Here is a 13,716-nt window from a genome sequence, read left to right on the forward strand (position 1 = left end):
AGAGACCTTGTCTGTGAGCCCAGGATATGATCATGCTGGAGAGAACTCCCCCAGGACAGGACTTTTCTCCTTTCCAGCTGAGCCCAAGTCCTGAAGACGTGTACACCTATAACTGCCCTGAGCATACAGGCAGTTCCAGGGAATCTAATGAGGGTTCCTTGGTCAGATAGCTAAAAGTTCACAGAGCAGCATTCACAGGGCTGACAGCTGCAGTGAGGTGGGATTTCTTACCTCTAACCAGAGCTCCCATTGCTGGCAGTGACTTTTCACCACTCAGCAGCCTGTACCTTGGATCCCCAGTGGAAACCTCACATGCAAATAATCTGCAAGGCCCCAGGACCAGGCAGTGGATGAGACATCAGAGAATGATGTATCACTTACAGGACAGGACACATTGGTTACAGGGGTGATTACAGGGCAGACAGCATCAAAAGCACAGTAACCTTCTCATGTGGTTGCCATTTGTGGTTCTCTGCTAAAGGTTATATCAGGACTCTGTTGGAAAATGTTGGTAGCTGGGATTTGTAATTCAGTGGACAGCCAAGAAGTCCTTCCAAATGAAAACAGCTCAGTTGTGCGGATTCTGCTCATGGTGGATATTTTTGATCACTAACAAGAGAAAATGCTCAAAGTAGCATCAGGCTGTGCATCTGATATGTTTTCCATAAACAGCTCTGCACAACAGCCAAACCAACGGAGCTGATGATCTCCTTCAGTGTCAGGTCTCACTGCTTGCTTGCATGGTGTTCAGATAGTGGGATAAAACCCATTCCCTGTGCAAAGGCTCACTGTGAGACCTGTACAGCACTTTAGTCTCCCCTAAGCCTGACATTCAAGGGATTTAAACAGTGTGTGCACTGAGGAATGGCCTGCATGGCACCAGTGAGCAGAGTTGCACACACTAGGAAAAGCTTTCATAACATTCTCTAAAGAAGCATTACTCTTCTGCCAAGTGAATGTGCCTGTTATTTACTTTCCAGCACATATTGCAAAGCTCATGTTAATTAAACCTCTAAAACACACAACAGAATAAATCTTTATTGACGCAATGGCAACAAATTATATACGAACTCTCCCCCGCTGTTTACTTAGTAAATATTTGCTTGGAAAGAATAATTTGCACTATCACAGACAAAGGACGAGCCAGTTAAGGCACTGGAGCCAAGAGCATCCTTCCTGCTCTCCTGGACTCCAGAGCTGAAACTCCAGGATCCTCTGAGTCAGCTTACACTGAGTTCAAACATCAGGCAAACATACCAGGAAGGACACAGCTGGGATAAAACCCACAAGTCTGGTGCCAGGCTCTGTGGCAGCAGAGAACTTTGGTACAATATCAAACACCTCCTGCTTTTCCCTGGATAATTTATAGATTGTAACATAGAGGTATGTCAGTGGTTGAAAGGGTGGTCCAAATTCAGAATCATCTCCAAAGCTCAATGTACATCACAGCAAAAAATTCTCTGTTCTTTGGAATCACCAGCCCTTTAAAAGACTGCAGCTCTCAAAATCCAGGCACTGGAAACCTAGGAATATCAAGTCTGTTACTCATTTATCTTTAGGTGAATTTCTACATATGGATAGATTTCTAAAATCTAGTTTCCAAACCCCAATAACTCACAAAATAATGCACAAGGAACCCCCAGTCAAATGTTGTATGACATTTACAGAACGACTTTAGATAACTCTAGTCTATAAAGGCAATTGCACTGTTAGACTACACAGTGACCAGACACACTTGTTATTGCAAAGCTGCCTCTGACTTCAGCAGACAGAGGTTCATCCCTAAAATCCCATGAAATGTCAATCTGTTAGCATCCCTCTCATTATTATTATTATACATATATTTATCTATAAAGCAGATGGACTGATTGCACAAGGCTGAAAGTTGTCCAAAAGAGAAGTGCCTTCTATTGGGGAACAGTTTATGAAGCATAAACACTCCCAAAATACATTACTCATTCTGGCAGGCTGTCACAGCACTTTTCTGAACTTGAACCAACACAATCTGAGATTCTTTTCTCATTGGCCAGTCAGATACATTTCAAGAAAATTACAATTATACTAACAAAGCCTCTTAACTTTCACATCATCTCCCTACTGAAGCACATGTAGAACGTACCAGTAAAAAAAAAAAGGAAGATCATCTTAAACTGACAGGTTATTCACACTCTCATACTTCTCTTTCAAATACAGACTTGATAGCATTACCATCCTGGATTAGAGGTTCTGAGACTTCGTTAAAGTTTCCATGTAACAGTCATGGGGAATTGCTTTTAGTTGGTTTATTTTCTTCTGTGATCCACAGGGATAATGGACATGTAATGCTATTTATCTGTACTCCATACCTACATTGCTTCCTCTATAAGTTTATAAGAAGGCATATTTACATAAGTTTTGATTACTCATGCAACACATAAAGACTTAATGCACATTTTTCTTCTCCTACACACTGCTGTGTGCTCAGTGCTTTGTCTGAAGCTATTTCACAGAAGAATATCTTAATAGCATATTTTTTCTTTCCATGCAAGAGCTGTTTCCAAACACCAGTGGTAGCTTCTGTTCCAACAGCACTGCCACCCAGTGCATTGTCACTGCAAAGCAGATCCATCACAACCACCAAATTTCAGCTTTGGTGAATACAAAGTAAAGTTTTCCTCTTGGCATTGCAGTGCAATGGGCTTGTGTATTTGAGAAATATAGCCTTGAATTTCCTACATAACTGAAGGCACCAGCTATTACTTGATTTTATTAACTTAGACCCTTATTCAGCAAGTGCTGTAGTAAAACTAAACTCATACTTAGGTTCATCCCTGTTCAACAAAGTGCTGCTGCACAACTGAAAAATTCAATCACAGGTTTTGTGTTCCAATAGTTATCCCTCACCAGAAACAAGACTGCAAATGGTACCGGTGTGATTTTTAACATGGCTCAGTTTCCTTGGTTTGCACCTTCAGGAAAAGGTCTTAACTCCAGTGTCCAGCTCAAAAAGATCAAACCCACCCCAGATCTCCTCCCCAGAACCAACAAAACAAAACCACCCCAAATGAAATTAACAGCTTTAGCCTCACATGGAGGATGTCAGATTGTCAGAACTGCAGAAATACCCTCTGGTAGAGCCCAATGAGAACTCACAGATAAGTGAGCAGGACAAAGCCAGGCTGCAGAACTGTCCCCATGATGTGCCAGAGGGAGCAGTGCCTACCTTTCCACCTTCCAGGAAAAAGTCCTGGCTTGTGTAAAACAGCCATGCCTGTGAGAGCCAGCAATAACACGCATGCACAGTAAGATACCTTCTAACAATGATAAAGATCTAGACAGAGGAAATGTTATTCAAAGTAAATTCCTCAAAAAGCCTCCAACATCCATGACCAGATGAACTTGAGATAAATACTATTAAACTTCTGACAAGTGGCTCAGGACATCCAAACTGAAATGCCTGAAAAGGATCCAGTTTCCAAGATATCACTCCAGCACTTTTCATGGATTCCCCAACAATGCCTTCAAGGTGGAGCTCCTGTCTGGTAGGTGGGATAATCTGGGGAGTGTTTTTTCAGGCATAAATGCCTCATTGGATCTTTCCAGTGGCAGTGCAGCATTCTCACCCTCACAGGCCTCATACCAAATCATCATCTGAAGAGTGTTCAAAACCTTAGACTTTCCATCACTTCCTAAGTAATTGTTAAAACCATCCCAAAGCCCTCCTTCAATTCCATGGTGGTGAAGACTGCAGAGAACACCCAAACCAAATGCATAACCCTGCCAGAAAACATTTTTCTATCCTCAAAAAAAAAAAAAAAATTACATGTACTCATAGACACCAGTCCAGTTAGAAACATCTTCATCTTTGGGAACTAAAGCTTAATTTCAACAAATATTCCCTCCTGAATGTAAAATTAAAGTACTGTGATGGTAACTGAGCTGTGCTTTTCAACAGCCTCTGTATTACATCTGATTAAGGCTACATTGACGTGCTCTTCAGTAAGGAACAAACTTTTTGACATTCAGTGGAATGATACTGCAGCTCCAGCTTTGCTATGTTTAGCAGCTGGTAACCAAAACACATCCCCAGGTAAGCACCAGAGGAGGCAGGCGTGCACTCTCCCAGGGCTCCGCTCTGTGACCCCATTTCCCTGATGCTATCGCTCTTTCCTCATTATAACACTTCAAGAGGAACATAAATATCTTGTACATCAAAATGCTCTTGACTTTTACAAGCAACCTGATTCAGCAGCCCTCAGGGTGCAGTTTCAGGACCAGCTCAAGCAAAACTCACCCTTGAAAAGGCACTTCTGCTACTCCCAACCTCCTCTGTGTGAAAAATCAGGCTTGCATGGTTGATAGCTAATGCTTGGAGAGACGTTTTATAAAGATCAGCTTTCAACTACTTTGCCACTACTGTGCCAATGCCGGAGAGATCACAGGGAACAGAAGATGGAACTGCCTTCTTTAGTCTTAAACCAGCTACTCATGAATTTGTCTCAGTTTGAGAGAAGTTAGGAGGAAATTTCCTGAAATGAACATCTCTAAAAAAGGCAGGTTTTGCACTCTTCCCCCAAACCCCTGCCCCCCAAACAAAGGAATTTCATGGAGGAAAGCATAAAAACCTATTTATTTAACACACAGAGTGCACACAGGCATGGGAAAATGAATGAATAATGTTAGATATTAAAACCTTCTCCCTGTGGAGAAAGCTGGTGGGCATCAGAGTCCTGCTCGGCTTCTCCCAAGGCCTGGGATGCAGTGCCCTGCAGCCTCCCCTGCCAGGACCCTGGTGAAGGTCTGGTGTTTCGGACCAGAGCTAAGTTGAACAGTTCCAGAAGAAGCCACAGAAGTTACTGGAGCAGCTGCATGCAGTCCCAGGAAAGCCCTTGCCTCAGCTAACAAACAAGGGGCCAGCCAAAAGCGAAGCCTGCCCTCCCTCCCTGCAGAGCTGAGTACAGGGGAGCTGGGTGAAATCTTACTGAAAGAAGGGGCTCCCCCCTTGCCCAGCTTAAAGTTACAGGAGCCATGTCTGGGCATAAAACAGATGCTAGGGGATCCAATATCACACAGTCACCCCAAGACAATTGTTATCCTTGGTGGCACCACCTATTACCTGTGACGGCCACCAATGAGTCCCACATGCTCCCTGGTACCTGCAGGAAATGGAGGGACCTCAGCTCTGTACCTTGGAGGCTTGTGATTATTGTTAGCATTGGTGGGCTGACAGCCAGAAATTTTATACTGAACCTAGAGCCCTGCCACTGAATGGTTTTAATAAGCCATTTAGTTTATCTCCCATCTCCTTTTTCTGATAGCATTTAAACCTACTTTCCTGCCTTGTTTTCCTAAGCTGTAATTTCTTAAACTGTAAGTCATGCAGGCATCTCTCTACCTCTGGCCATTGTGGATCCCCTTGTGGGGAGTCACAAATTTGGGGATCTCCTGAAGCTCATTGCAAGCATATTTCGTACATCCTCATCATTGCAAAATTTGTATTGTAATTGACAGCCTTCAAATCCTATGCATGATCTACTGTCCCAGATTAATACAGTATTCCAATCTCATGTGGAACTTCTCATGCAACCACAGGAAAGACAATAATACCAGCAAACACCTTCTGCCAGTGGAGCATTGCATAGGTGGCAGGACAATTTTTGGGGAACAAAGAAATTCTCAAAAACTACTACATGCCATGGAGGAACAGTTGTTAAAAGAGGATATAAAGGCCTGTGAAGAGGAAACATTTCCCAGTGTTTAGCACTGAGCTTTATTGCCCCATAAAATTCAGCCCTGTGCCCCATATGCTGCAGTGTTATCTGAAGAAACTGCATCTACAATTTAATGTTTACACATATAAATACTTATGTAGCACAAAGGTTGCCAAAGATCAAGGACCTGATTCAGCAACAGACTTAGTTTAATATTAAGCAGCACCTCCATCAACATGATTATTTATCTACTCAAATTCAAGGAACTGCTATGCACTTTGGCCAAATGAGGCCAAAATGCGGGATTGATTCTGAAAAACATGTGAAGTCTTACTTGTAAAAAGAGAGAGAGACACACCTAGGAGAAATACACTTCTTTCCTACACAGAAGCATGAAGAGACAATCACATCTAATGCAGCTACAGGGAAGAACAACCTTGGGCTGAACATCAGCGGGAGGTGGTGCAGGAAGGTGTTAGCAGAAGTGGGTGCCTGCACCTCCTTCCTGCCTCTCCAAACCCACCACAGAGCCCATGGACTGCACTCACACTGCTGCAGATGAGATCCCAGTGGGGTCTCTAGGTTAGGAATTGGCATCTGACTGCACTGGAAACACAAAGAGATAACCAAGAGCCTCTTTGCTATTTCCACAGCTCCCATCCAAGAAAGCTTTGCTGAGTCCAGTACTGTTGACCAAATCTCATTCCCCTTTTCTATAGAAGAAAATCCTCAGATTTGCTTCCAAATCTGTGCTGTATTTTTAAGCAATGTGCAAGGACATGTTTTCTGACAAATTCCATGTCACTTCTGTTCCTCAGAAGTCCTCTAGAAGTCCAGGTTTTCTAGACTCAGGAATGAGAGTCTAGAAGACCTGGAGGAGACACATGGAGTTTATTCAACTAAATTGATGCCTGTTTACGTTTTTAGCTTTGTCTGTGGTTCTGAGACAACAGTTTCCAAGGGATAACTGTGTTCTTGAGAAAAGCAGACTCCAAATTTCACTTTGGGTAGAGCCCTAAGGTGGATTAGCCTGTCTTTCTGCCCACCTTCACTGCATGCTGTAAGCAGATTACTTGCAATATGACAGATTTAGTTGTGACAGTTGCTCGCTGTCCAATATCATTAGCCTGCCTGCCACAAGAGCTCAGACATGGTGCTCCATTCTCTAACAAAAGCAGCTTATTAATAACCATACAGCCTGGCACAGAATTTTCCATACAGCTGGAGCAGGGTTTTGAGCAGGGGAGTTCCCAATTCACAATTCAAAATCGAATTCTGACTACGATGAGGTCCAAACAGCAAACAGGTTAAATGGACTGGCATGTCAGAGGGACTAGGACAGATAAGTATCTGTGCTTGCCTTTATTACTTGTCCTTCATTAACTTTATTACTCTGGTCCCTGAGTCTGTGAAGGGAATGGTAATCTAATAAAAATGTTACCTGAGTCAATGAAAACAATGCAATTTATTGGTGTGCCTTGGGCTCAGCTCCCCAAGGAATCAGTATCTCCTTTTTCCTGACAGGGCTCAGCACCTTCCCCAAGGTGCTCTGTGGCAGCAGGTCAGGGCCAGACTGCTCTTCAACGTAGACAGAAAAGAATGCAAAGGAAGAGAAAGACCTCTGCTTCCTCTGTACGGGTGTTTGTTTTACAACATTACGTTCGGAAGTAATTCTCTGTTGATTCCTGCTACAATATACTTCAGCTAGATAAAAAACTGGCATAGTCCATGAGGTTGTTGCAAACCATACTATTTGTAGTAAGGCCTCCATTTTTTATGTTAAAAAGTTAAAGAGCAGAACCATTTTCACTGCTGAAAAAGAGCCCCTACAATTTCCCATTTAAAGCCAGGCAGGAAAGATCATGTTCTGAACCTCTGCCTCCCCTGCTACACAAACCATGGACCAGCACCACGGCAGCACTTCCCACGTAACACAGCCCAGGTGAATGACTTCCCAAAGCTCCTCACAGTAATCCCAAGACCAGATAATTATGTAATAATTCCAAGTGAAATGTTTTTGTTTTAACATACACCTGTGGGAAAAGAACATCCCACTATTATACAATGAGCTCTTTAAAGACATCCTGGGAAATTTTCCAAGAACTACACCAAAATGGAAGAACATTTAGTTATTTACTTTAGGCGTTTATTAGAATGTTTGAAATAATTCTTGTCTTCTCATCCCCACGGAATAAAAGCCTTTTTAAAATTTGTCAATTTGAGAAATGTGGCTCTGATCCTGCTGCTGAGGTTTGCATGTGGAGACTGTCACTGGCTGCAGCTTGGAGCTAAACTCTCGGGGCTCAGCCTGCACCAAATGCAGCAGGGGGACAGGACTGGGAGAGGGCAGGGATCCATCACTCCATCCCAAGGAATTTAAACTGCAAGCAGTGACTGGGATGCCAGTCAAACCCAGCTCTGGGCCAGCTCCAAGCTAAAGCAAGAAGCACAATAGGGTTTAAGGCCATTTTAATACCCTGGAAGATTTATAAGCACCAGAAAGTAATTTTACAGCAAAGTGCATTGAATTGCTTTACATTGGTAAGGTGGGATCAGCACCCTTTCTCAGAATAGGTACCAGCATCAGGGAGTCAGTGCAGTCCTTGTCTACATCTAAGTAACTCTCCTTCAAGAAGGAAGTTACTCCTTGGACAAAGCATGCCTAGCACTGCTCTGAGACATCCGGTTGGTAGGAGTTTTAACCAGAATTTCTACTGTAGGAAAGAATTAGAAGAGGTGCTGACATCAACATATCCTGGCAAGTCAGTGCCAAACACAACAAACCACATCAGCCTGCTTAGAGAGCAGCTCACAGAGGGCAACAACTGTCCAGTGTTCAGACAAAGTTGGAGTGGTTTTGCCAAAAGGAGGCTTGCTGTTAGACTGCAAATCCCAGCCCCATTCCACGTTGTAATGACATTTTGCATTTTTTATTACCATTTCATAATAGTAATTAAACACAGGCGTGTGCACAGAGAAATCTGCTTGATACATAGGGCAAGGCTTACCATCTGTAGGCAGCAAGTGGGACCTTGCAGGCTCAGCTATGGGGCTGCAAAAGTTACAAAGCCACCAGCATCTCAGTGATCATGTAAGAAAAACTATGCAGCTATGTGATATTTCTTTACCTGTGACCACATATGGAAATCTACCTCTCTTCACTTCAATGCTGGGGAGCTCGCAGCATTGGATGGCCTAACCCCATTGCTGTCTTTGCCATGCTGGGTGAGCTACTGATCTTCTCCCAAGTGACAGGGTGTTTCTGCAGCACAGAGAAGCCACCTCTCCTGCTGCAAAGATGGTTATATGCCACATCTGCCACCAAGATGAGATTTCTTCAGCTCATTTTCCCTCCTGGGGTCCAAGTCCTGGACACTGTACACCTCTCCCAGGTGCCTGGGTGGGGGTACAAAACACTGGGGAGCTGCTCCCTGCAAAACTCTAGCAACACACAAGAAGGCCTAGAAATGGGGAGGTGCAAAAGAAGTGGCCACCACACATCTGACTACCCATGACCCCAGGGGTCCAGCGTGGCAACCAGTCCTTGTGCAGCTCCATTGAGTCTGGAGTGAGACTGCCCCCGGGTTAAGCCCCAGTGTTTACACCCACCTCCTCACACAAAGGCCACAGCACCAGTCAGGGACCAGCCAGATCTATGGGACCGCTGGACTCAGCACAGCAAGAGAAAGAGAACAAAGATGAAATAGGATATAGGATGTGGGCCCTGGCAGGCTGCTATTCCACCTGAGTATCACAAGGAACAAATGCAAAAGCCAAAGTGACAGGAATTGTGACGTCAAATGCCTTTTAGATGGTAACAAAAAGAGTCTAAAAATTGAGTACAAGAGATTCTCAGTCCCAGGGAATACGAGCCTGTATCTCATACCAACTGATTTTTCTGCTGCACAGTTCATTTTAGGACAACGCTCACCCTCACAGTGCCAGTCCCATGGCCGGAGGCTGCTCTGGATTCAGACACCTGACTGCTCAGGAACAAGCATTTCTATTTGTGAATAATTCAGGTCCCTTGCTTATTTAGGTTCATTTTGGCTCTGTTTCTTGCTGTTGGAATATTTTGAGTTCACAGCTGCCTGTGCTGTGGATGCACAGCCCCTCCTCACAGCCCTTCTGTCTCTGTAGGAGAACCAGTTCCCCCAGTAGCTCTCAGTACCTGAAGCACATACAGTACTTACAGTGCAAACACAGCTTCCACAATATAACCCTGAAAAGCTCAGGCACTCCTTTTGTTCATCTTGCTGCAAACCAAGATTACTTTCTGCTCTGAGACACACATTTGACAGCAGCTCCATGAGAGTGCTACGCACATGAGTAACTCTTCCATGACAGTGGCAAGCACATCCAGACCTACAGTCCCAGTCTTAAAACAGACGTGGACATCCAGCAGTCATGGACACAATTATCCAGCACACACTCATCAGTCAACATGAACATTTGCACTTGTGCTGCAAACAGCCACAAGTCTGCAAGTGCAAGTAACAATAGCAAGTGCAAAGAACAACAGCAAAGCCTCAGCAAGTACATTCTGAATAGTAACAGCAGCCTGGATCATTTGATATAAAGCATTTCACTGCCTGAGCACAGCTTTCTCTCACTAAATATTATTACCACTGTTAAAAGAAAGCCATTATGGTTTAAGCACAGCTTATTTTTAATTGTGTTTGAGACATGTTAGACAAAAACAGACAAACAGCACAGACAAATTACAGAGCTGTTTCACAAAGTAGCAATGCCCTAAAATGATCTATTTCAGGTAAGGTGCTGAGTGGCCGTGTTTGCTTGAGGAACCATTGCCTGCACCGACATCTCAGTCACTAATGCTGCAGCCCCCGGTCAGCAGTGTCCACACCGACACCTGCATGTGCATCCCAACACACAGCCCCCCCTGAGGAACACGTCCCTGACTTACCCTTCAGCCAGCCAGCAGCCCCAAACCCTCTGAAAGCTCCTGCAGAAGAGTTGACAGAGTTTCACCTCGTTACCCAGCGAGGGCGTTATATAATCAGCACCATTTCTGCAGGCAGCGAGGATGCACCCCGCACACAACCCTCTCCTTCCCATCCCACACGGACACATCTCCTAACAACAGCTGGGGGGGCAAGGTGGGCTACAGGGGACTTGTGGAAAGCAAAACTAACGGTTTCAAAGAAAGTTCAAAAGGTGCCTGATGTTTATTAAGAGGCATTGCTACTATGAAAGAAGTGGTGCAATGGTATAATGTTCCTTAGCCCACTGAAAGCAGCTTGGCCTAGATTTTCCTGTACTGTTTGATGTGACCATTCATGCAAACAGGAGTAAAACTTTCTCTTTGCTTTTAATTAAGCAACAACAACAAAAAAGAATGAAACAGTGACATATACAAAACACCTTTTTTGCTGTCATCTGGGTCTTCTAGGCTACTGTCAGACAGAGAATATGCAGGAATCAGCCCCATTGATTAAACTATTATTAGCAGCAAACAAACAGATATGTTCAGCCAAAGACAGGACAAACCCCATGCTCTGTATTTCAGGACTACAAACAGAAAAACCCCCATTATTTTACCAAATGTTTATTTGGTTTTTTAGCAAAGAATTCTCCAGCACAATGTGCAGAAGCAAAGTATACAGCAGTTTCACATGCAGGAATTAATATAAAGAAATATAACATTATTGCCTCTGCTCTCTTCCCACAGAATAAACCTCATCAGTTTTTAAAAGACTGGGACCAGGTCCTGAATCTGTAATAATCCTAAACAAAATGTGGCTTGTAGTCATTCAGAACATTCTGGTGTCCATGAATCACTGGCAGACACCCTACGCAGTGGACAAATGCATAGGGGGGGCTGTAGCTTTAGGACAGACATAAAACTCTTATGTAAGCCATAATCCTCTCACAGACTCCTTATTCAGTGATTTTAAGAACGGCGCTGTAGAAGCCTGCTGGCATTCCAGTGGCTTTTAAGCAATTTGAAAATGGGGAGACTCCCATCCCACCCCCTCCCTGACACTGTGCTGCTGTTGGTACCCAGACTTACCTTGCAGGGTTTGGGGGCACAGAGCATTGCTGTTCACCAATATTTTGGTCCTCCGCAGAGCTGCTGCTGTTGCTCTCTGTGCTGAGTGAATCATCAGGATTAATCTCCTGCAGAGTTCACTGAGGCTAATGATAATCAAGTTAAATTTACACTATATGATCAGAGTTTAATTAGGTACTGTTATACAAGTCCTATTAATTACAGCAGTAATACCCTTATGAAATGCAGATGAGAGGGTGGGGCTGTGGTCAGAGGGGGCTTGGCTTCAGATGAATTCAGGAAAAAGTCCCATTAAAATGCTCTGTGTGTACCTTCAGTTACCTGCTTGCCTCTGTCAAGTCTCAGGATGAAACAAAAAGAACAAAAAGCTTTAAAAAAATTATAATCCTACAAAATGTAGTAAGTCTAGAAGATAAATGACCTCCTACATGCTACACTATCACTTCCTATTTACACTGTGAAGCAAGAATTCTATTTTAAACCCCAAGGAGACTCAGTCATTATTAGCTTGCTCTGCTCAAAATCGTACACAGAGAAGTCCCAGGTAATAGAAGTCATCTATTTTGCATGGAGATAAAGATAGTCAGGTCTTCCTAATATTAGAACAATTAAGTTCATGTTTTCCTTCCCAAAAAGAGGAACTTAGTTTCCTCCTCTGGATGACCTGTTGAGCAAGAGAAGATGCCAGCTTGTGCTTGGCATTTGCTTTGTACAATCATAACCTCCCGTGGGACACAGACCCATATGCCCAGGTGCCCCTGCAGCACTTGCAGGACATCAGAAGGGTGTGGGCAGAGGCAGCTGATCTGAACCACTCTGAACTCCATCCCCTGGAAACTGGGATGTCTCTGCCAACAAGGTGGAGTCAGGATCTCAGGTGCAGGAGTAGACTCCAGGTTTCAGCAGGCAGTAGTAGCTCCATTGGGAGACATTGCACAGCGTGACATTCCAAGCCCCAGAACAGGTCTCTACTTCTGCTAAATCTTCTCTGAGGCATTCCATAGAAAGAGCAAAGCTCATGCCATGTGGCTTCCATTAGCATTTGCTACATATGCTGCTGGATGGCTTTAATGAAACCTGCCAGGGACCATGTGATGCTACTGCCACTAATGTGGAAACACCAAATCCTTGCACCCACATGGTCACAGACACAGGTGAAGGTCTCTTCTTCACTAAGTAAATCAGCAACACAGATTGAGGCTTGTTAGCCAGAACAGATGCTGTTCTTGAACACAGACACCTGTATGAGCCTCCTGGGCCCAGGTTCCCTCTCTGCAAAGTGCTTGTTCAGTCACAGGAAGCCTTGGCACCTTGCCATTTCTGCCACTGCAGTTAATTTAATTAAAACCCCAAAAGATGGGAGGCACATTTCCTTCTTTCTGTAGGATTTGTCACCCTCTCCCTGTCAGACAGCAGCAAACAAGCACACCTCAGCACTCCCACTTTGCACAAAACTCATGTAAAGCAGCAGTATGTTACAGTAGGCTGTACTAGACATTAATTACCAAGCCCTGCCAGCTATAATTATCTCGTTAAGTTTTGGCTATAGACACTATATTGGCCCTTTACGAAAAAGCCTGGAGGATACAGCCACACAGGATCCAGGAGGAGAATCCTTTTCTGAAGTGTACTCTAGGTCCCACCCTACCACTGCAGACAGCCAAACCATACATGGAGTTATTTGGATGAAATGGCAATTTCAAAGCAGCCTGCATGGCCCTGTGTGCATATTCAAATCTCCCTCTGTCCCTTGATGGACAGCTCTTCTGGGGATACACAGGAACCGAGGCAGGAGAGGGAGATGATGGTTTCTTAACAGTTCCTTGCTCTGAAGGCAGACTGAGATAGGCTTCTGGCCCAAACATCTCCCTCACAGTCCAGACGTGTATCCTTTAGAAGACCCTTAATCTCTCCCACATGTGGGAGTTTGGCCAAGACTATGAAAGGACCTCTGGAAGGACAGAGCTGGCAGAACACCTCAGATTCCTTGCT

This window comes from Taeniopygia guttata, chromosome 4A (assembly GCF_048771995.1).
Source record: "Taeniopygia guttata chromosome 4A, bTaeGut7.mat, whole genome shotgun sequence".
Lineage (NCBI taxonomy): Eukaryota > Metazoa > Chordata > Aves > Passeriformes > Estrildidae > Taeniopygia > Taeniopygia guttata.